The 22,255-nt window shown below is 43.1% G+C and overlaps 1 long non-coding RNA gene across 4 annotated transcripts in view; it reads right to left on the reverse strand.

Moving 5' to 3' along the window:
- Nucleotides 1-9,091, reverse strand: part of LOC138107551 (uncharacterized) — a 48,255-nt gene extending 39,164 nt beyond the window's left edge. For all 4 annotated transcript variants that reach the window (XR_011149579.1, XR_011149580.1, XR_011149581.1 and 1 more), the window contains exon 1: nt 9,015-9,091. This is a non-coding gene — a long non-coding RNA (uncharacterized lncRNA). The remainder of the gene's footprint in view (nt 1-9,014) is intronic.
- Nucleotides 9,092-22,255: the final 13,164 nt, after the last annotated feature.

Consider the following 22,255-nt stretch of genomic DNA (forward strand, 5'->3'; position numbering starts at 1 on the left):
AAATCCACCCATATCTACCAGTGCTCTTCTGAGTGTACAAGTCACGCCCATATTGTTTTGGGGTTTTATTGTTATTTTGACACAAACCCCCTCAGAGGACTAAGTGGGATCAGCGGGTTAAAATAAAGATTGAAAATTTAAGCCCTCTGACAACAGAAAGTAACGTTCACAAACACCATGACAGGGGAAGGGTATGAGGAGCCCCAGCTCACCTGACGCGGCCCGGAGACATGGATTCCCCTTCATGGGAACACTCCCGCTCAGTCTTCCCACAACTCTGAGGGGAAAAAGTGTAGCCCAGGTGCCAGGGTCTCTGCTGGTCCAAAAACCAAGCACAATTCACAAAATATTTGCAGTAGAAGCAGCCAAAACTGTCTCGGCAAGCAGCAGGGGCTGTGGGCGCTGTGAGGGGATGCAGCACTGGGCGTGGGCCCAGCAGCCCCTCAGCCTCACCACAACGGCAAAATGGCACCCCGCCCCGAGGAAAGCCTTCTAAAAAATAGACACTTAGCGCTCTCTACACACTGTTTTATAGGGAAAACACGTTTCCTAGGGATTTAGCAGCAAAATATAACTGGCTGATGTGGTGTGGGACGGCGAGATGGCTTGCGTGTCCTCGTCACCCTCACAGCAGTGAGGGCTGAAGTCCTTGCACTTCAAGGCCCAACCTTTCCACAACAAAAACCAACTGTGAACAGCAGCTAGAAAGTGTAAATTCCAGAATTCAGTACCCAGCAAATGCAGATGTACAAGGAATTTCAAACAAATAACCTGTGTGTGCATGCACAAAGAAAAACCTCAAAGAAAGATCCCTTTAACTGCCATATTGATGAGCTCTCTCTGGCTCCCATTCCACAAATCCTTCTGGGGAGGGAGTCACACCCTGAGCAATATCAGGATATCATTTAAAATGTGCATTGTTTATCCCTTCTGATACATTATACATACAGCCCTGCTGTCTCTGAGGCAGGGGAAATCCAAGCACAGCACTTGCCATACAAAAATTCACTAAAAAACACTCCTGGTCTCAACCAAAACAGGCCATTTTCCCTTCCTTTTGGATTTCAGAAATAACCTTTGCAAAAAAAACAAAAAGAGGGGGAAATGGAAGTAAATAATGTAGTGCCTTTTCTGAGCACATCAAGGGTTTTGGAGCTTCAACATGTGGAGGGTCTTTTTTACCTCAGTGAGCTGGGTAATATAAGGTGCCTAAATGCAGAGAAAAAGAAAATATCATCTGTCACTGCCATAACAGCAAGAAGATAAAATTATTTCTATAGACTGAAAACAGAAGTGCTCCTGAAAGAAATCGTAGCTGAAGAATTATTTGTGGAATAGTATTCATCAAGAGGTTAAGGGGGAAAAAGAAAAAAGTGTTCATTGGGGGAAAGAAACATAACAAGAGAAATTAAATATTTCAAAGGCCTACTGTAATATAATTTCTAAATTGAATTAAAATTTTAGGAAATTTTACACAGTTAACCTGTCATATTTTTCCTTTTCCCTGTTGTGTGGGTGACATAAAACATACAAGCAATGTAGTAAGATAGAGATGTTATACAGACTGATATTGATTCCTTTTTTTATTTTAATGCCAAGTAAATCAAGACTTGAGACCAACTTAGGGCCAAAAGACAAGATATGAGTTTTAACAGTTCTGATCAAGCCATACCAGCAGACTGGTTTGATTTTCCCTGTTTTCTGAACAGAATCAAGGCTGCTTCTTTCCCCTTTTGCACCGCTGTGGCTGCACCGTCTTTCCCATCCAGCTAAGGACTGTGATTTTGGGCAATTTGAGAATCAGATCAAAGCATTCAGCAAAGCTGCAAGATGCCTACATGAAATCTGAACGTGCGTGAGACTGCATGGAGAATTCCATTCAGCTTTCTGAATGCAATCAAGGGCTCTGTCCTCTGACCATAATTTTTTTTTCAGGTTTAAAAAGCAATGCTGTGTTTTCTGAATAAGCTTCAAAGTACTGAACTGTTTGCTACAAATTATTATATATATTATAAAGGACAATTAGGGAGAAACATTATTATTTTAAAAGTTATTTTTCTTTAAATTAAGGTTTGATAATTTTGCCTTTTACACCCCCAGCCTTCCCTTCTAAAACACTGTAAGTCTAAAGAAACCTGATCAAAGACAGGTGGTCTCCATTTTACAGCAGTTGGAAAACCTTTCTTCCTTTAAATTCTTTCACTGGAATAAAAGGACTGAAGTAATTTTGCTTAACGTTCCTGAGAACATTCCACCAGATTGAAGTCAAATAAGAGAGATTTCAGCTCCAGCAATGAACGCTGAATGTGCAAATCATACATTAATCATTAATGATGTTTAATCAGTTCTACCTTGTACAAAAATGCTCCAGCATGCACCAGGCATTCAGAGCAGCCTCTTCTCTTCCAGTGGTCTTTACTGGGATGTAGGAAATGGCACCCCATGTTCTCAGAGAAAATGAGAAACACTGGATATATTCAATGTCAGTGTGATCAGAGGGATCAGCTAAAACACTCATTGCATGATCTTTCCACTTAAATACCTTTTGTCTGTGTAACTCTCAGACAGCATTTCATCTCAATTTGCAGAGAGCATTTATATTTATCTAGCTCCTTCAAACTGCAGATATCATTAAAAGAAATGCACTAATACTTTGTCATCATCCTGACAAATCCTGAGGGAATGTAAATGCCTTGCAGACAAAATCCTTTTAGATTAAACCCAAGGCAGGTCACTGAAGAAATCTGGCTGAAGACTCAAGCTCATGACATCACCCAAACATGCAGCAGCCATGTGCTGAAAGGCAGCACAACACTCTGTGATAAATGCACAAATTTCCCAAGACAGGTTTAATAATTGCTTACCCAGACAACCTTCTGGAAGATGGACATGAAAGTGCAAAGACAAGTAAAGTGGGGGAAAACTCGCCAAAAGAACCCCCAGAAAATCCAACCCTGAACCAACAAAACACTTGAACTTCATATTCAGTTTGCTCTGTGTCATTTCTACTTTAAACCAGGCTGCGTGTTTGCATTAACAGCCAGGTGCAAAACACAAATAGGGCTGGAAAGAGGATCCAAGACCAGCAATGACTCTCCAGAACTACAAGACTGCTTCAGAAAATGCACCATTCTCCAAGAAAAGCTTTATGACCAGCACCAGCTACTTCCCTCCTGCTACAGGAGGCAGACAGACAAATAATAAATGTATTTTCTCACTGGGTTCTGCTTTCTGCAGGAACTCCTTTTGGCTTTCCTTCCTTTGAGTACTGAACAGAATCATGACTGAACCTGCTTCAGAGTCCAAGGATGCAGAGGATCACTGCCACCTGGAAACAAACTGTTCTGTGTTTCCTCATCTACAGAAGGGTTCAAGGAATTTAAAAATAACCCCCTTTTTGTCTCATCATGACAAAGGCTTTTCTTTCAGCAAAAAACCAGCACCAGCCAATCACTGCAACTGCTACATTTAGCATCAGCAGAGATGGAAACTGGCAGCAGCAGGACTGTACAACCCCTTCTTAAAGAAGATTGACACCAGAGACCAAAAAGGCTCTCAGTTACTACACCTACACAGATTGCTTCATTCATGCCAAGACTCCCTTTCAGCACAGGATCACTCAAAGATTTCTATCCTGATAACATTTACTGACAAGGACAACCTGCACTCTCCCATGCTGCCCGGATCTCACAGACTAGGCTGGGCTTTGGGACATGTACGAGATAAGCTGGTATTTGTAGGCATTATTTTGCCTCATCTGCTCTTTATTCTGCCTGCTCCCTTCCAAATGGATTTCTTGTTTTTAAAAATCAACCCCAAAAACTTCAGACTTCTCTCTTGTTTCTAAGTCTGGAGCCAAACCTGGAACTGCCATCTGCAAGTTGAAGCATTACTTCAAGCAAGGAATTGTCATTCATTTTTACCTGGGCTCCAGGAGGGTTTCAGACATTCTATGATAATGCAGAGTTTTAAAAGAATTAGTAACACACTCATAAATCAACCCAAACCGGAAAGCAAGCAAACAAGTGAAGTTGCATTTTATCCTGCTTTTTTTTAAAAGCTGCCAATCCTATTTCCTTGGATTTGAGATGTAGGCTGTCCACAGCCTTGATGTGAAGTATTTTGGAAAGGGACAAAGAGCTCAGCACTGCATTTGAACCACACGGAAAGGGGAGTTTATCCTGGAGGTGCTGAGAATTCCAGGCTGGAGGGGCAGCAGCAAGTGCTGCTGTCAGCTGTGGTGAATGCAGAGGCGCAAAATTAATTTTTATCTGAGACAAAGGCCAAGATATTCAGCTCTAGAAATGAATTTCCCAATGTAAACTATTTCCACTTCAAGAGGAGCCTTACTCAATTAAAGCCTGTACTATCAGCTTCAAGTGAAGAGATCAGACAGAGGTCCCCAAGCAATTACATGAAACAAAGTCACCCTTACAGCAGCCTCTGTAATAAAACCAGGGCTCCATTTCATACTGTTTTATTCTCCAGAGATATTTTCTAACTAGGTTTCAAAAGGAATTCAACTTTTACAATTCACAAGCCCAGATTAAGAAATCCAGTCCATAGGTCAAAGACACAATTACCTCAATTGCACATAAATCTCCTTCCCTCACAGAAAACTTGACAGCTTTTTTTTCAAGAGCAAGTGAAAAGAATCACATAACTGATGTATGAATATTTTCTTATTGTCTGTGACTCCTAATTTGCCAGAAGCTTCAGTTTTCTGAAATTTAATATTATTTCTTACTAAAAAAAACCAACAAAACAAAAAAATCTGTGAAGAACTTACTTGTATATAGCTTGACAGAGGTAATGAAACCCAAATTGTTCTTTGAAAAAATATTTATTAAAACCAATTTGAAAGCCTCATGTTTTTTTTAGTTTTCCAATCTGAAATTCCTGAATTTTTCCTCTGTTGCTGTTGTCAGTGACATTTACTACCTTTTGCAGTGGTCTAATGAAGTCCTTCAGCAGCTTTAAAGACTTAAATCCTGCAGTGACTTCAGTCTGCTCAGGTGGACTTTCACCTTATCCACTCTAACAGATTTAAACCAAGTTTGTTGCCTTGTCTGCAGCCATATTCTATAATTCTTGCTGAATTTCATAGTCATCATCAACTTATCCATGGACTTAATTTAAACATTCACCCAGGTATAAATCACAAACATATAAAATACAGCACTACATGTGAAGCTGATTAATGTTTCTCTTAACACCTGCTTGAACTCTTACCTAACTTGTTGCACATTGATGCAAAACTCTAATTTCTTCCTTTGCTGTAAGGGAACAAAGGGATAAACTGGGCAACACCCCCTTTACAAGGCTCATGTGTTGGAATTAACATGTGCAACAGCACAGGCAAAATTTCAGTTCTACTTAAAACATTTAAATCTCCCCCTGGCTAGAAAAATCACTTTTTTCTTACAAACCACAACTATAAACAACAATGAAAAAGACAAGCTCCTCATCCAACTTTCTTACTAAATCAACCACTGAAATACTGGTAAACCTCTAAATCTGGAGGAGGCATTTAAAAAACCCCTGAAAGCTACAATAGCTTAATGTCAAAATCTATTTTTTCCTTTAACAATAATGCAATGGCAGTGCCTTGCTGTAGCCTTTCACACACAGTTCACAGTACAGCAAAGCCATGGCTGGTGACAGTGATATTCACAGAGAAAGATCTACCAAGCAGGTTCAAAGCAAATGCAACATTTCATCCAGAAATCAAAATTTTGGGTGTGTACTGGGGAGAGACAAGGTGTAAACCCAACATCTTTATGTCCTGTGCCTTTATGGCGTCTGACAGATGGACCTAACTGAGCCTCTGAAGCACTAATGTGCTAAATAATAAAATAAGGAATCAAATGCCTCCACAACCCAGCACTGCATCTGAACAAAGTGTTTAAGAGCTATGGTTAAAGCAGCAAAAAATAGATGAATAACATGAAGAGTCTGACTCACTCCTGAAGCTTAGATTTTTAAAGGATCCTACCTACCACTGATGGCACAGCAGTAAGGGATGAGCACAAACACCCAGAAGGCAAGGCTGGGAATTGCTCTAAACATATCAGGGGCAAATATCATTCCTACATGAAAAGCAGCTCTAAATTATCTGCTAGTTTATAAGCACAGTGTGCAAAAACACGGCAAGAGCACAGTGTAACCATGGTTTAAAAAACACAATGCAAGGAAGTTTTCTGGGGAAACTAAAGGGAAAGAGAGAAGGGGAACTTGTTGGAGCAAGTACCAGCATTTTAATCAGCACTACTGCTCTTGGTAAGGATCAACAGTCTCATCAAGGCACATGGCAGCCCAAAGCATCAGTGTCTCACTACTGCTTTGGCAAAGAGCTTGGCTCCAGTACTTCATTCTTGTGAAGTACTTCATCCTTGGCAGCAGCAGCTTGACCCTTTCCTCTGACAACCCTCCAGAGAAAGTCAGGGAACTGTTTCTGAACAAGTTTGGGCTCTTAAGGTAACGCTCCCAAATCCTCCTGCTCCTTAAAGCCACTGCAGTGTTAAGTTCTGGGGTCAAGCTCCAAGGAATTGTTTGGCCCTTGGGTTCAGTGAGAAAGTGTGTTAATGATAAAGAGAAAGGAGTGTGGTCCCCCACAGATCCAATCAGTCATCCACAGAAATCAGCTTCAAACACCTCTACATGTTAAAAGCTTGTGCTGTCTGTATCTTACTGTAACCTTTCCACACCTAAAACCCAACTGGTAAGCAGCAAATTGCATTTCAGGTGGTATTTTTGGCCACGACAGCATCACTGATTCAGATTTCTGACTGTAAGCAAAGCTTCTGACTAAATGTAAGACACATTTGCTGCTGTCACCAAGGGGGTGGCAAGGGGAACCACTGTCCCTTTTGCTCTGCAGAAAAGGACCTGCTTTGCCTGTTCCTGGTTTGCACCTGCAACAGAGGGACTGTAGTAGGTGACAACCAGGAGCAGGGAGAGCTGCAGAGTTCAGCCATCCTGCACCAAGTGACCACCCAAGGGACTGGGCAGGTGACCAGCTCCCCTCCAGCCTCTCCAGCTCAGAGGGAGGGACCTTTAGAAGGTGACTGGACAAAATCCAACTGACCTTTGCATGAGCCAAGAGCTCCCTGTCTTGTAGCCCTGCACTGCTGGAATAGTGGGGATGTGCCTGGAGCCCCTCAGGTCACTTATCGCTTCCACTCTTAAAGAAAGATAAATGCTAAAACTATTATGGACCAAATGCTTCAGATAATTTCCAAAGTTTTTTTTTTAACATTGTCAGGTTATATAATGACATGTCACACTGACAGCTGATGAAAACATTTACTGTTACTTTTTTGAGCACGCTCAACTCATTAATTAATGATGCATCCAAACCAAAATAACTGACAGAAGCCTCCTGCCTCCCCCAGTGTTATGTGGCCTTTATTTATAGATGTATCACTTCCACTTAGAGGTAGTTCAGAAAACGTGTGAAGAGGGAGGCAAGAGGAATCGTTCCCCTAGTGCCAGAGTCAGTCCTAAATAAGGCAAGGGGGTGTGTGGATCTAACCAGGAGAGGTGGGCTTTGAACCCAGCATTTCCAGTAAGGCAGGAATAGTCTGGCAGTGGGAGTGAGAGATTGTAACACAAACTCCACGAGTACCAAACAAAAAGCCTACTATGGTACAGGATGCCTTGAGATGTGCATACACAACTAGGAGTATTTAGGCACATATTCTGGGAAATGGACTAAACCAGTCACTCTCATTTCTTCTGTTCAACTGCTCAGGATCTGCTATGGTCCAATGAACACCTGGGAATTCCATCCTGATGCATTTAGTGCTAAAACAGACATTTAGTGGAATTATGAATATCTCGGATGTATTCAGTTTGGGCCTGACGTGATTTCGTTCAACTGCAGCACTTTCAGATACCATTCCTATTACTCTGCCTACAAATAGCTCTGAAAGAATTCTTTATTTGGAGTTACAGAGAGTTTAACTATCTTCATAAAATTAACATGCAAAAATCAGTATCAAATGTGACCCTTTTTAACACATTCAAAAACCTAAATGCACTCATATCAAGCTATCTGAACCTTGTATGTGCTATTAATGAAAACCCCCAGGGTTCTCACAGAGTCCTGAGTGTTTCATAGAGTTGTAGCCATCAACTTTACTTTTTTCAGTGTAGGAATGCACCAGTGCACATCTCAAAGTGCAGACAAGCTTTGAGGGCAGAAATATTGTGCTGCCATTCCCACAAAAGCCTTTGCCAGCCCTCAGTCAGGAGTATTTTTTCCCTGACACTGCATTGCCCATTTTCCCCATCCAGAGAGCATCAATTTGACCAAGGGAATGAAGCAGAAAACAAGACATTTGTAAAGACATTTTAAGAGCTACCCTTGCCACACTACAATTTGGCCTTCTGCAGGCCCCTGACTGTGTAGCAGAAGTTGATTGCCTAAATAAATTCATTTATTTTAAAGGCAGCCAGCTTCCCACATACCTCTATATAAAATAAACTGTGATACTGCTTATCCACTACCAACATCTCTGGCACATGAAGCTAGAATTATTCCTCATTTATCCCCACTGGTATCTGTATTTTAGATCAAATATTCTATCGCCTGCTGTTATTTTGGTTAATTAAAATGACCTTGGGAAAACAGACCAGCCACAAATACTTAATGCTACCCTGCTGCTCCCTGAGTAAGTGGAGTGACTGATCTATCAAAAGCAGACACCAACTTCATTGACATCAACTTCCAGCAATGGCACCTGAAATTCTGTAACAGCTTCCAGCGCCATTTCTTAACTACTATGACTTGTAAGATTAATATTTATTATTAGTATTATTTCCCTTGGGTTTACAGACTTAATACCGTTAAGTTTAAACACATAAAAACCACTTTAATCTCAAAGACTTTGATGCCACCCCTTAAAATCTTGTGGAATTCAGAGAAGCATTTCTAATTTTAAAGGTATTTGAGTAGCTATTGGTATTTTTACAGGAAATACTGAAACTGCTGCCACAGACTGACCACTCACCCCTCTCGCTGCTTCTTGGCTGTTTTCTGAACTCCAGGGACTTCACTGAAGGGCCCAGGGCTGGCAGGTGGGAGAGGTTAAGCTCAGGAGGCTCCAGTGGAAAGACATAAATGGCCTCAGCTGGACCCCATGAGATCTCAATGAGATCACAGCAAATCAGAACACGGTCACAATATTTGCAAAGAGAAAACAGTGGCAATTATGTCTGTCAGCAACAGGATTGTTTGTTCTGGAGCAAATCATTTATCCTCAAATTCAATGGGAAAACCTGGAAACTTTGCTGGGAGTAGTCATCACAAGTCAGAGTACACTCAAATTATTCCCAAAAAGACTTTCCCAAACCCTAAAGGGCTACATCAAGAAATAAGATTTGTGAGAAATTGTACTTGCAGTAGAAGCCCTGATCCTGTGGCAGGCCACCTGGGATGAGTGGTTTAATTAAAATATTAGTGATTTGGGCATGGAAGCTAAAAAAGTTTAAGGATAAGATTGGTTTTCTTGCCAGTGTGTTCTAGTAACAAATTGAAGTTTATATGTCCTTTTTGTTACTTGAGAAATGCTCTAAAATTATCCTTTGTCTGGAAAATTCTTTTGGAAATGGACTCTATGCACAATAATTGTTATCAATAAACATTTTCACCTCAGGAATGTGTTCAGGACTGTATGTCCACAGTCTAACCAAATCTGGAATAATTGTTTAGAAATAGTCTTATCACAGAAACTATTTTGCTTTCACTCTGAAAATTGACTTGGTTAATTAATCATGAGGCTTTTAACAAGTATTTATGCTTCTCCAAGGGCAGAGACTGAATATGACAGGATAAAAGTCTGCCCAAAAAGGCTGAGCTATTCAGCAAGGTATCAAGCAAGCATGAAGGCCCAGTTTCTAGGGGTTATTTCACTGTATTTTAACAATAATAGAAATATTTCACAACGTTCCCAAGGGACCATGTACCCCTTGGATTATGTACAAAGAACAACTGACAGGATAAAACAGGAAACACAGATAGAGGTTGACACATATCAGCACCCAGGGAAAGTGAGTATCTGTACCCCAAGGTGTTTATCTGTCACCAATCTTTCAGTGGGATTCAAAGAAAAACAAAAGTCTGAAGTATTCACTGTAGACTGGGGGCTTCCAACAGTTCCTTACATATGGAAAAGCACTGAGAAAACCTGGAAGTGAGGGAAAGAGCACACCACCAGCAAGGGGAAAGCAGGGGACAACCCTGCTATGGAATAATGATCAAAGGGAACTGCCCAGCTCCGACAGAATGTGTTTCTCTTGGGGTCTCATCAGTGGGAAGAAATGCAGGGAGGAGCTGAAGCACCTCTTGAACCAGCATGAGTGAGAAAGGCTCCTGTGGTGCAAGGATAAAGGGAAGTTGGGAGGTGATGCAGAGAGGAGAACTTGCTTGGGCTGGTGAGTCAGGGGAGAAGGTCTGGAAGCAGCTCTGTGGTGGGGGAAAGGCCAGAGCAGAAGAGCCAGGAGATGCTGCGATGGCTTCTGGGATTCTCCCCCCTCGCCTGTGGGCTGTCAGTTTAAGTCGGGCAGAGCAAGGCAGAGCAAACAGAGAAGAGCCATTTCCTGCAGGGAAACCCCTCTGTAGCCATGTCCATCCCATGTGCTGTGGCAGCAGGAGCCAGGTGAGAACAGCACAGCGATTTCATGATGAAACTGTCCTGCCATTCAGTTGCATGTGTGAGCTAAAAACACCCAGCCCATCAAACCTGGCGTCTGACGTCTCGAGCATGCAGGATGTGCCTGGAATAGAAGCCTGTCTGCTCTGAGCATATGCTCATTTCTATAATGATCCCTCATTTTATTCCCTCTCCCCAGGAGGAAGCAGAACATCATGAATGGGGATCACAAAACGCCATTGATGAGCTGTAATGTCAGAAGGCTGAGGCCCAACAAACTGTGGGGTGAAACAAGCAGGTAACAGGTCATTAACATTTTAATGCAGTTTGAAATATTACCAAGAATTTGCCCTTTGAGCCGGAGAGGTCTCAGGCAGGTGGCAGGAGTGCTCTGTGCCATCCACTGCCTTCACACCCCCTCCAAGGTGGGACTTCTTCCTTGATGGAAATCAAGTAATAACAAGGTAGGAAGAATGACTGTAACATGAGGAACCAAAACAGCAGGAGCAAACCTTGGGCTTTTCTATTCCTGTGTTATATAGAGCTGAAGCTTTTGTTAGCTGGGGATTCTACTTCCAAAAAATGAAACATCACTGCCCTCTTCTGTAATCCAAGCCACTCTATCCTACCACAAATGTGTGTGAAACACTGGGCAGTTACATGCCAGCTGACACTGACATAGTGAACTTGCCCAAAATACTAAACAAAAAAATACTAGTTAATTTTTCCATAATAATTTCCATGTCTGTATCAGTCTTCAAGAGCTTGCTAAAGGTCTAGCCCCGAAGAACAGAAATATGGAACAAAGCCACTGGAATTTATTGTTTTAACAGTTTGTGCGTGAGACAGAATCATGTCCACTTCTGAATTTACTAAAAAGCTGTCAGAAATTTCCAGCATTCATTGAATTGTCATCTGGGCCTCTTGTCTAAAATGAACTAAATTTTCCCCACAGTTTTTAAAGAAATTATGTACAAGTTGATGTTAAATTGCCCTACACTCCAGGGGAAGTGGGAAATCACTGCCTGGATAACAATTCCAGAAGGAACCTGGAGATGTTCACCCACACCAACTGCAAATGTTACCCTCCCAGCCCATGGTGTCCTGATTTAGCCTCCCTCTTTGCAATGCTCACAATTCCAGTGCATATTCAACCTGCTCTTGCTCAACCACCATGTCAACCAGGAATTCCCTCATTCTGCCCACATTACCACATCCTGCACCCAAGCTCTTCCCATTTTCCAGAGCCTTTCCTATGACTTTTTTCATGCAGAAACACCTCTGTGCACTCACTCCTGCTTTAAGCCTCCTCTTTTAAGTATTTTTTCAGCTACAACCTGCTCACTGTCAAGGCTCTCGTCTCCTGAAAGCCAAAAACCCAAAAGTGAGCTCACCAAACTGAAGGCTCCCTCATGCAAGTTTAAAATAGACTCAAAATCTAAAAATATTTTATTTATTGAAAGCAAGCAGCAGCCTTTAACTGCGTAGGCTGGAATTCGGGATTGTGGATGTTCCTGCAGTGCTGAGGCTGATTATTTCTTGGGGAGAAATCTGACCTGCTCATGGGTTTGAAAAGATTTTCCACATCTTTTTCCTTACAACAGAAAGCTCCCCTTCTCTCCCATGCTGCTGGAAAGGACGTGTTACACTAAATGATTCACAGAATAGGTTGAATATGAAAAGGCAAGAGAAAGTAAACTTCATGTGCCCACAGCTGCCCAGGGAAGTGGAAAGAGCTCCTCCTCATGGCACCATTATCCCTGTGGGAAAAGGTGCAAGCCAGCCCCTGTCGAATTGTACACAAATGCAGATATCCTGCAGAACAGGACAAGTTTCTAATTCTGCTGACTTGCCCTCTCCAGGCAGAGCATTCTTTATAGTGCTGCAGTGCAGTGAAGAGAAATCCCTATTAATGTTTATGAATTGCTAAGCCAAGACAGGGAAACCATCTGAATTATGAGGTTCTTATACATAAAAATACAAGGAGTTATAGATTTCTTTTGCCATATTAAATAAACACATCAGGACTGCAAGAGTCCCTGTTAAGAGCCATTCCTCATCCAGCCCTGTGAGCCAGAGCTGATTTATGCTGCAGGGAAGATAAACATTTAGGTCTGTTTTGAAAGCTGAGCCAGGGCCCTCACACTTTAATTGCTTTGAACTGCCCTATGATTTTTTATTTCATTCCAGTCCACAACAGTGACACAGAGAGGCACTGAAAGTCTAACACAAATATAATTATCTTAGTGTCAGCTTGATTCAGTGGGGTGTGAGTAGCTCTGTTTCAGTTATTACTGCTGGCAAGGCCAGAGATACTGTAACTTTTACAAAAACAACTGTAGCCTGATTCTGGAAATGCTGCCAACCAAGGGTGTGCATCTCAGCCCAGCAGCCCTGGGGAAGGGATCAGGAGGCCGAGTGCTGCACTGGGACTGGGGACAAAAGTGAAATGTGAGAGAAATATTGGTCAGGAAAGTAAAACAGGGACGGGAGTGGAGCGTGAATGAGGCAGGAATGGCTCCCACCATGCGGTGCCTGCAATGCCAGGCAATGAAAGTTGGTAAGAGCTCTTCCCATCCCTACACAGGGTGGTGAGAGATAATTGATAATGCTGCTATCAGCTGATGAAGTGAGGCACAGAGTCCTTTTCTCCCCTTAAAAAACCACAGACCACAGCAAAGGAGCACATGTGGACACACACAGGCCCACACACTGACACACGATGCTATGTCCAAGCTGAGGAACCCACTGAACTCACTCTAACACTCAGAGAACAAAACACTCAGCAGTGTAAAGCTCTTTACAACCCTGTTTTAAAAAGAGGAAAGCAGCCTATCTGCTGTAATGCCTGAGAAAACATTTAGTGCTTAGACACCCAGTGTGAATTTGTGAAGGTGGTCTGCTTGGACTGACTGTGTGACTGCTATTAAAATCTGTGCTGCTTCTCGGCCAAGTTCCTCCCCACTCTCACTTCCACAACACACTCCTGAAGTCATTTTTCCTGGCTGTTTACAAAACACTACAAGATGAGGACTACATGATCATGCAGTTTTCTCTGCAACCAATGCTGCAGTTGATTTCAAGGCAGCTGCTCCCAGGCACTGCTTCATTTAGTGCTCAGTCTGTAACTGATGGGAGGTGATTTTAGCACCTGAGAGTCCCCCAACACAATCCAACAGCAGCTCTGTGGTGCATTTCCCCCATCTTTTTTATGAAATTGTCTCAGAAATTATTCCCTGTGTTCCACACATTATCATTAGGGGCCAGCAAGGGCTGGGCAACTTTCCTGCTGTGCAAAGATACAATCCCAATAAAGTCAACTACTCTGGGCAGCTCAGATGGGTTCCAGCAAGGAATGGCTTTTGCAGTCCAGGAATGTCACCATTCCATGGCTCCCTGAGCAGTCAGGGTGACAATTTGCTGACACAGTGCCTTGTCAAACATTAAAATTTTGATACATGCAGGCCAAACTCACTTCTAGGTGAAGCAAACCTCATCCTTTTGATCTGGAGAAACCCAGATAATTTCATGTCACTATTAAAAAAAACCAGCCTTGGTTTTATTTTAGTCTAAAACAAAAATAAATCTGGAAATCATGAAAGCTGCTGCAAAGCAGAATTGTTATTTCTTCTGCCAACTGTGATATCAAAGACAGTCAGCCACGGATCACAGATCACTGAGTAGTTTTCACAACTCCCATAAATCCTTATTACACTGATCTTCTCACAAATATTGACTCTGATTCAGGAATGCACTTCAATATGTTCTTTTGAAGTCAGCATCACAGAGCTGAACTCCTCTGGGGAGGCAGGAGCAGCGGGCTGGGGAGGTGTGAAGGGCAGGCTCCAGGGCTTTTCCTTTTCCAGCCACATGAACTCATCTTCCCTCCCAGAGGATTATGCAGAAAGGGCAGGTCAGGAATCCCCAGACTCACTGCCCTTCTTTTCCTGCACAGGACTGAGGTGCCAACAATGGTTTCAAAGCACTGGGCCCAGGATTCCTGCTCTCAGCTGGTTTAAAATGTTCTGACATTTTAGCAAATGGTTGATTATTTTCCTGATTCGAGGGCCGTTGCTTCACACCATACATTGCAATGTAAACTTCTCATGTCTGTGCACATCCCTCAGGACTGATTCTGACCTGAAAGCTGCCTTGGTGTGCCCTGGCCCTGCCAGCATCATCAGAGACATGTGCCAAGTGTGAGCCACAAATACTCTTTTACAGACAGTTCATGTCAAATTCCACTCCTGAGGTTCAAATGAAGAATGGACAAAAAAGAGGTTTTTAACTGGAGTGATTGAAAGACACTGTTCCCATTTCAGTTCTACACTTTGTAGAGAAGGATGTTTGGGGTTTTTGGATGAGCAGACCTTTGTAAAATGGTGCTGGCTGTTTTGACATAAAGTTGCACTGCCCGTGTCAAGGTATTTTCATTTTTAAAGCTCAGCGTGAAATCCCTGAAATTCATCAATTAATATTTTCCTTCCTTGGAAGCTTCTGGGAATACTAAGTGCTGTCATTTCTTTCTTGGAAGAAGTTCCCACCCCCTGGATCCCAGTGAAAGGGTCGCCACCACAGCAGAACAGCAGGAGATGGCACTGCTCTATAAAGAGGGAGAAATTGAGATGCAGGCATTTGGAGGTAGGGGAGGTTTGATGCTCACTGTCAGCAGCTGCTAAAATTCTTACTATGAACTGTGCCAGGAGCATCGACAGTTTTGGTGTATAATTCACACCATTCAGGCCAACTTGCAGCTAAATAATTTAAACTGTCTAAATATATCTGAACTCAAGATACAAGCACTATTTAAATATTTTTGCTGGGCTCCTTTATGCTTTCTTTGCATTGTGCTAAATGGGGCAGGGATAAGAAATGGAACAAAAGAAAAGATTATTTTCTATTTCACTACAGACTTCAAAGGCAGTGGATGTGTTGTGTCTAGAAAAGTGTACAAATGCAATCCCAAATGGAAGAAATTGGATAAACAGAAGCTGTCGTCAAGAAATGTCAATAGAAAATGATGGAGCCTGGGCTGTAACGCCAGTTTTTAAAGAAAGCATCACATTCAGTGCTTTCACCACTCAAAATTGATTCTCAGGGAGGGGGTTGTTTATGTTTCTTGTGCCATTCTTCTGTAAAACCCCACAGCTAATCATGGATTTCCAGAAAGTCCAGGAAAATCTTGTAAAAAGTACTGGTCATAAAAATCTAAGACAAATGTTTCACAAGTTCACAATATTTCCTTTCTTTTTTTTTTCCCAGACTGCAGGACAGATGGATTTTCTGAAAATCATTAAAACACTGCATCAATAGCTATCAAATCATTCCTACTGATAGAATTTCTAAATTGCCTTCCAAAATCATAGGTAAAGACTAAGCAGAGCCCAAACAAACCAGCAGCCAACCAGCAGAGCATCTCATACAATCCCAGCCACTCAAGAACCCTTTCTCCTCTCGCCTCCTCTGTCCCTCCCAAGAGCAGGGGCTATTGCCACCCTGGCCTCTTTTCTTGTCTCAAGACTCACATGAAGTAGAAAACACTGAAATGTTCTCCAAATGCCAAGTACCTGCTTTTTTTTTTTTTTAAGAGTAAGTTGATGAGTATAGAGCATTCCACTGTGTCACTTGATTATAAAACAAACCCAGCCATGAGCAGGAGGTTTTCTGAGGGCTCTCTGCTTGTGCTCACTTGAGCAAACTCTGAGTGCTCCCTGTTACACCCACAAACCCAGGGGGCAGTTTGGTCCTTTTCCATGGAGCTCTCTCCATCCTTTTGCACTGCTGAACTCAAATCCTCACGAATGCCCGAGTCCCTTCAGCTGCTTCTGCTGGGCTGTGCTGCCACTGCAAAGTCAAGAGAGGCCAGATGCCCCCTGGCAGTTTTCACTTGACTGCAATTAGACAATTTTCAGTGCTGGGTGGGCAGTGGCTGACCAGCTGCTGGGTAAACAGCCTTGGGGATTGACAGCAGAACCTCTGTTATCCTTGGAAAACCCATATTGGAAAAAAACCCAAATAATGGCTCTGAATCACAATAATTTCTATTGTCTGCCCTCAACAGAGAGATGATCTGCTTTGTTTTTGCTCCTCTCCTTCAAAATTGCAGCAAGGAACCCCTTATGTTGAAAAGTGATTTGCAAGTCTCTGGAAAGAATCCAAATCCAGTGCACCTTTCAGGATAGGAAAGTTCTCTGTAAGACTCCAGTGGGAAAAGTTGGGGGAAAGGTTTTAAAAATCACTAAACCCTGAAAGCTTCTGAAACATCTTTGTTTATATCACCTGGGTGCCTTGAAAGCCCAGAACCAAAGGAGTTGTGCATGCCAGAAGTGAATACAGAATCCTATATTGCCTCAAATATTCGCACAGAGAGATGGACAGAGCTGCCCAGACACTGAGTTTGTTTTAAAGGCAGCAGAGCACAAACCACATTTCCTGTAGGGACTTCCTCGTCATTTGGATGCACTTCTGACTGATGGGTGGCCACTGCTCCCTGGTCACTCTGTAAATGATGTATTTGTGTAAACGAGTGTATTTGTAGGCTCTGTAAAAATATATATGTAAAATACAGAACTGCAAAACCTGATTCCAGAGCACTGCTAAAAAGATGGAAAACAGAGTCCTCTAGTGGCCTCCGCTTGCCCTAACAGTAAAAGCAGTCAACAATTTAGGGGAGAAAGTGCACGATCTGAAACGTGACCTAACAAGAAATAAATCTTAGTCCAAAGCTAATAATGATCAGAGAAAATTTCCCCCGTTGGCGTCCATGAGATCTATCAGACTTTGGAAAAGATCACAGGATCATAGGCATAGAAAAAGCTGAGGAGGGAAACAAGTGGGAAAAACAACTTATGTAAACTTCCCAAGAAAACAAGGGGAGGATGAAGAAGCTTTGCCAAAGTACGTACTAAAAGAGCTAATGAAAACATGGCAAGAGAGTGAGGGGGAAAAACTGGGATACTGGAGAGACTAAACAAGACACAGTGCACAGGGGTGCTGGCAGGGAGGCCTGCTTGCTGCACCCACCAAGTTTTCTACATTAGAGCTCTTCACATACAAATAATGTAAACAATCTGGCACAGTGGACAGGTGAGATAACCACACACATGTTGGTGAAATAGGCATGTAAGTGTTGATGCCAGTTTTGTAGCTGTTTTTATGCAAACCAAGAATTCACCTTTGTGTACAAAAAAAATATTAAAATGAATATTCATTCATTCACTTTGTAGGAATCTTGACTAATAGCTCATGACTGCAATAAATTAATAAAATGAAGTTTTGTAAAATAACCAACTCTTTCTCTGAAGATGTTAAAATTTCTTAGTGGTATCACTAATCAGCAAATGGCAAGAGAGCATTCCTAAATTACACAGTGCATATCCTGACATCTGCTCCGTGCACCCCCAGACCTTAAGCAATCCCTTGGCAAAGGCACAAACCAGCCATAAAACCCTGGCAAGCAGCAGTTTCGAAGGAAGGTCTGTGTGGTCCTCGTACCAGACGGTTCCCAGCACCATCATTAAAGCCTTATCTCAGGGAAGCACTTGGAAAATCTCTTCTCCCTTTAAAGAAGAACCTCATCAGTCAGAGCTCTGGGGTCATCTGTCAGACCCATCAGCTTCCCCCACTCCAGCACCTCCAGCTCTACCTCTGCAGAGTTAGAGCATAAAAAGATAAGTTCCACATGCAAAAATTCCAGGGTCAAACCTCACCTGGTTCTATTTGCAGATGCTCTTCAAACCTCTACCCCTACACCTGATTTTAACTCTCGGTGCTGGCCTGGCTTTTATCAGCTTTACTACTTGTAGTTCACACTCCTATCACAAAAGTATTGCTAAACTTACTCACAGACATAAAACAAAGTTTGAAAAGATCCCATCTTTCATCCAGCAGGGGAAATGATTCCCTTTGAAGAGGCTGTCAGCCTCAAACAGGGCAAGGGATTGGTGCAGAGTGCTCAAAACAGTATTTTGTTTCGTATTTTGACATGTGCAGAAAGCTTCCAAAACACCAAAAGTTGCTGTGCCTGAACCAATGCAGAGCTGCAAACCCAACAAGCCTGTGGAGATACAACTTGGGAGGGAATTTCAGTGTCAAACAGGCAAAGATGTGCCATAACCTGGGACAAAAAATATCAGGAAAAACATCAACCCACCAGCTAACAAATGCAGGAATGAAAATTAATTTCCATAAGGGCTGTTTTTGCAGTAGGTGTGGCCACCCCAGTGCCGAACACAGGCTCCTTTTCCTTCTAAACAGGAAAGGAGTTTGTGTTTGGAAGTACAAAATTCTGAATGCTGTTGTGCTGCCACTACCATCACCCCCACAAGCTCCCCGAGGGACACAGTAAATTGTGATTATTCCCTCAGACTCAGTAAGACAATTATTATCTGCAGTGACAGTTTTTGGTGCAGCTTTGCAGAGGGGAACTCCTGCTCGCGAGGCAGCGGTGTCAGAGCAGGGGGCAGAGGAGAAACTCTTTATTTACTGGTCTGCCAGGGCTATATTCAAAGAGCAAGAGAGGCCTTTTATGGCCTCTGAGTCCAGTGGAAATGATGGAGATCACAGAATCACGGAATGATTGGGGTTGGCAGGGATCTCTAGAGGTTACCTTGTCCCACCCCCCGCTCAAGCAGGGCCACGTGGAGCAGGTTACCCCAGTGATGAGTGAAGCTTACTCATGGCTGGCAAAACCACTGTAATTTCAGCCAGCACTGTTCACACTGGAAAGCTGCATCAGTAATAGCCCTTATCTTTATCATTAGCAACAGCTGTGCTGGATCTCAGCTTCATGAACAAAGGTGAGCAAGATGGGAAAGATGGGACACTCTCTACAATCCTGCTGGGCTTCTGTGCTACAGCCACACAGTAAATATGACTGGAGGAGAGGCCAGAAGCTAGTCACACTTCTACCCACATTTCTTACCACAGGAGGCAGTTTTTATGTTCAGTTCTGCTGCTGCCCTACGGACAAGTCACAGCACTCCTTCCAACCATTAGCACACATTCCCATCTTCTGATGGGAGTCAAGAAGGACAACAGGATCTTACAGCATACTAACTCTCAGAGTTAGAAAAAGAATGAATTTCCAGTTGTGACACTCAAGTGGTACAACTGGAAATGTCAACTGCATTTTACTCATTGATTGCTATAAAGATACACTCAGCGCTCCATGAAATCCAATTGCTATTTGCATTATCCAAATATGGTTATTTTCCAGCCAAAGTTTCTACAACTTCACCTCCTGGCTGTGTAGTCACATGCCTAAGACTGTAAATGCAGAGAAGATTTTTGTTCTCCCTGCAATTCAAAGAATAACCTTTGTCTCCCCAGGTTTTCTTTGCACATTCAGACCCTGTCTCCCCCAAGTTCTGCCTGTTCTCAGTACAGGCAGAAGAGGGTGACATCTCTCTCAGTCCCTGGGGAAGCTGCCCCATCAGCATGGTCCCTGAAAATCCACTGATGACCCCATTGGTTCTTCCCCATCCCATATTCCTGATCATTGTGAGGAAGGCAATGAGTCCTTCCATGTGCTTATGAGGTCTCCTCATAGCCTTAATTGAGACTGTGGGCATAATCCAAATGCAAGTCATAACCATAACAATTTAATTAGAATTATTAAATCCAAAGAGCCAGAAGTACTTAATTAAATAAACAGCTTGGTTTGTGAGCAGAGACATACTTCAGATCACTGCAGTCATAAAATTCTCACTGTGCAAAATTATGAGTTGCTGTTTGATAACAATCAATAGAAGAGACCATTGAATAAATACCTCCTGACTTGTTTTCTAAACCATCATATTGGTCCCAGTAGTTTGCCAGACAGATATAAATAATGATGCAATTGTGTTTGCAGTCTTGCTGTTATTGGTATCTAAATAACCCCTGACATGACTAGACAAAAAGAGGAGGCAGGTAGTCTGTCAAACCTCGCAGATCATTGGCACTGTGACCTCATGCAGGGCGGGGCTGCCGGGGCTCCTGTCCTTGTCACTTGCGTTCACAGCACAGCCTTTAGGTTTGAGGTTCGGAGAAATACATGGACACGGAGCAGATGGATGTGTCCCACAGAGACTGCACTGCTGCACAGGGCCAAGGAGTGAAAGTACTTGAAATACGGAATTTTAGAATATCCTGAGTTGGGAGGGATCCACGAGGATCACTGAAGTCCAACTCCTGGCTCCACTCAGAACAGCCCCAAGAATCCCCTGTGCCTGAGGGGGTTGTCCAAACGCTTCTTGAACCCAAGATATGGAAAAGGAGAGGGATAAAATATATGGAAAAATTCCAACATGCATTTACAAATTATTACTAGAGATGACAGGCTAGGAATCTAAACCCCATATTATAGACAGGGCACTGCAAATCTCTTACAGGCCTCAGTGAGATTACAGGCTTTGGTTATTCCTCCCCTGAGGTAAAACTGTCCACATTCACCTGCAGGAAAAGCAGAACTTCCTTCCTATGGCTGGACTTAATTCTGAGCCCTTCAGAAATGTGCAGGTGACAAGGAGCCAAATGATCCTTTTCCTTGGCCTGGAACATTTTCAGTGAATTTGGGATGAGGAAACACGGCACAAGACATGCAATTTCCACTTGCTGCTCTCTCACCCCACAACTTCCTTTGTGCCTTTACCCACGCTGTGCCTCAGACTCCTTTGTGAGCTGCGCCACGCCAAGTGCACCCCCGCCACGTGTGACGCCTGTGTATATCCATAACACACACACCCCAGCCACACAAAGGCAACGAAAACCCTGGAGGAAATCTTCCTGGAGCCTCCTTCCCAGCTATTCACCCTGCGAGCAGCAGATGGCATCCCTATTGCCATTCCCGCGTCCCGTCACAGAGCTCACCCTGCTCGGCAGCTCCTTCTCACGTTCGGCCCCACAAATCCTGCCCTTTCCCACCTCTCCTGGGTTTCTGGAGTTACCCAGCACTGCAGGGAACTGCCAGGGAAGCTCAGCCTGCCCAGTGAACTGCTGTGGGCCGGGAAATGGAGATTTTCACCCTCTTCCCCAACATAATGCCAGTGACTCCCTGAGTTTGGTAAAATCCCTGTCCATGGTGAGAGCCTGGCTGTAAAAACTTCGTGGATGGACAGGCACTCGTGGCACTGTTGCTTCCTGGGCTGAACAAAGAGTGGGCAGAGAAAGAGGTTCACAGCCCTGTAGAAAGGCTGTTTGCCTACAAGAATTATCCCAAGCCCAGTGATTTCAGTACTGCAGGGCTTTGGGCTCACTCACTTGGAATTTAATGTATGATTTGTCAGCCCTCGCTTTGTAGGAACTTTGAACTCTGCTTTCTGGTGTCAATCTGTGCTGTTTTCCTCCTTTGAAAGAAGAAATGTGTCCTGTATGAAATTCCTTAGCCTGGTAATAATTTTTGAGTGATGTTTTCCTGCAAAGAAAACAAGCAATTGTCTGCATATCCCATCCCCAGCTCTTCATGTGCTTCTCCTTGTGCAGTCACACAAGCACAGAATAAAAGGGGGAATACAAGGGTTTGCTGCTTCTTCATACAAATGTACAGGAGAATTCAGAAACTACACCTGGCAGAGAGAAGCAAATCCACCTCCTTGGGATTAGGAGTCACATTTCATTAC

The sequence above is a fragment of the Aphelocoma coerulescens genome, chromosome 3 (assembly GCF_041296385.1).
Source record: "Aphelocoma coerulescens isolate FSJ_1873_10779 chromosome 3, UR_Acoe_1.0, whole genome shotgun sequence".
Classification (NCBI taxonomy): Eukaryota; Metazoa; Chordata; class Aves; order Passeriformes; family Corvidae; genus Aphelocoma; species Aphelocoma coerulescens.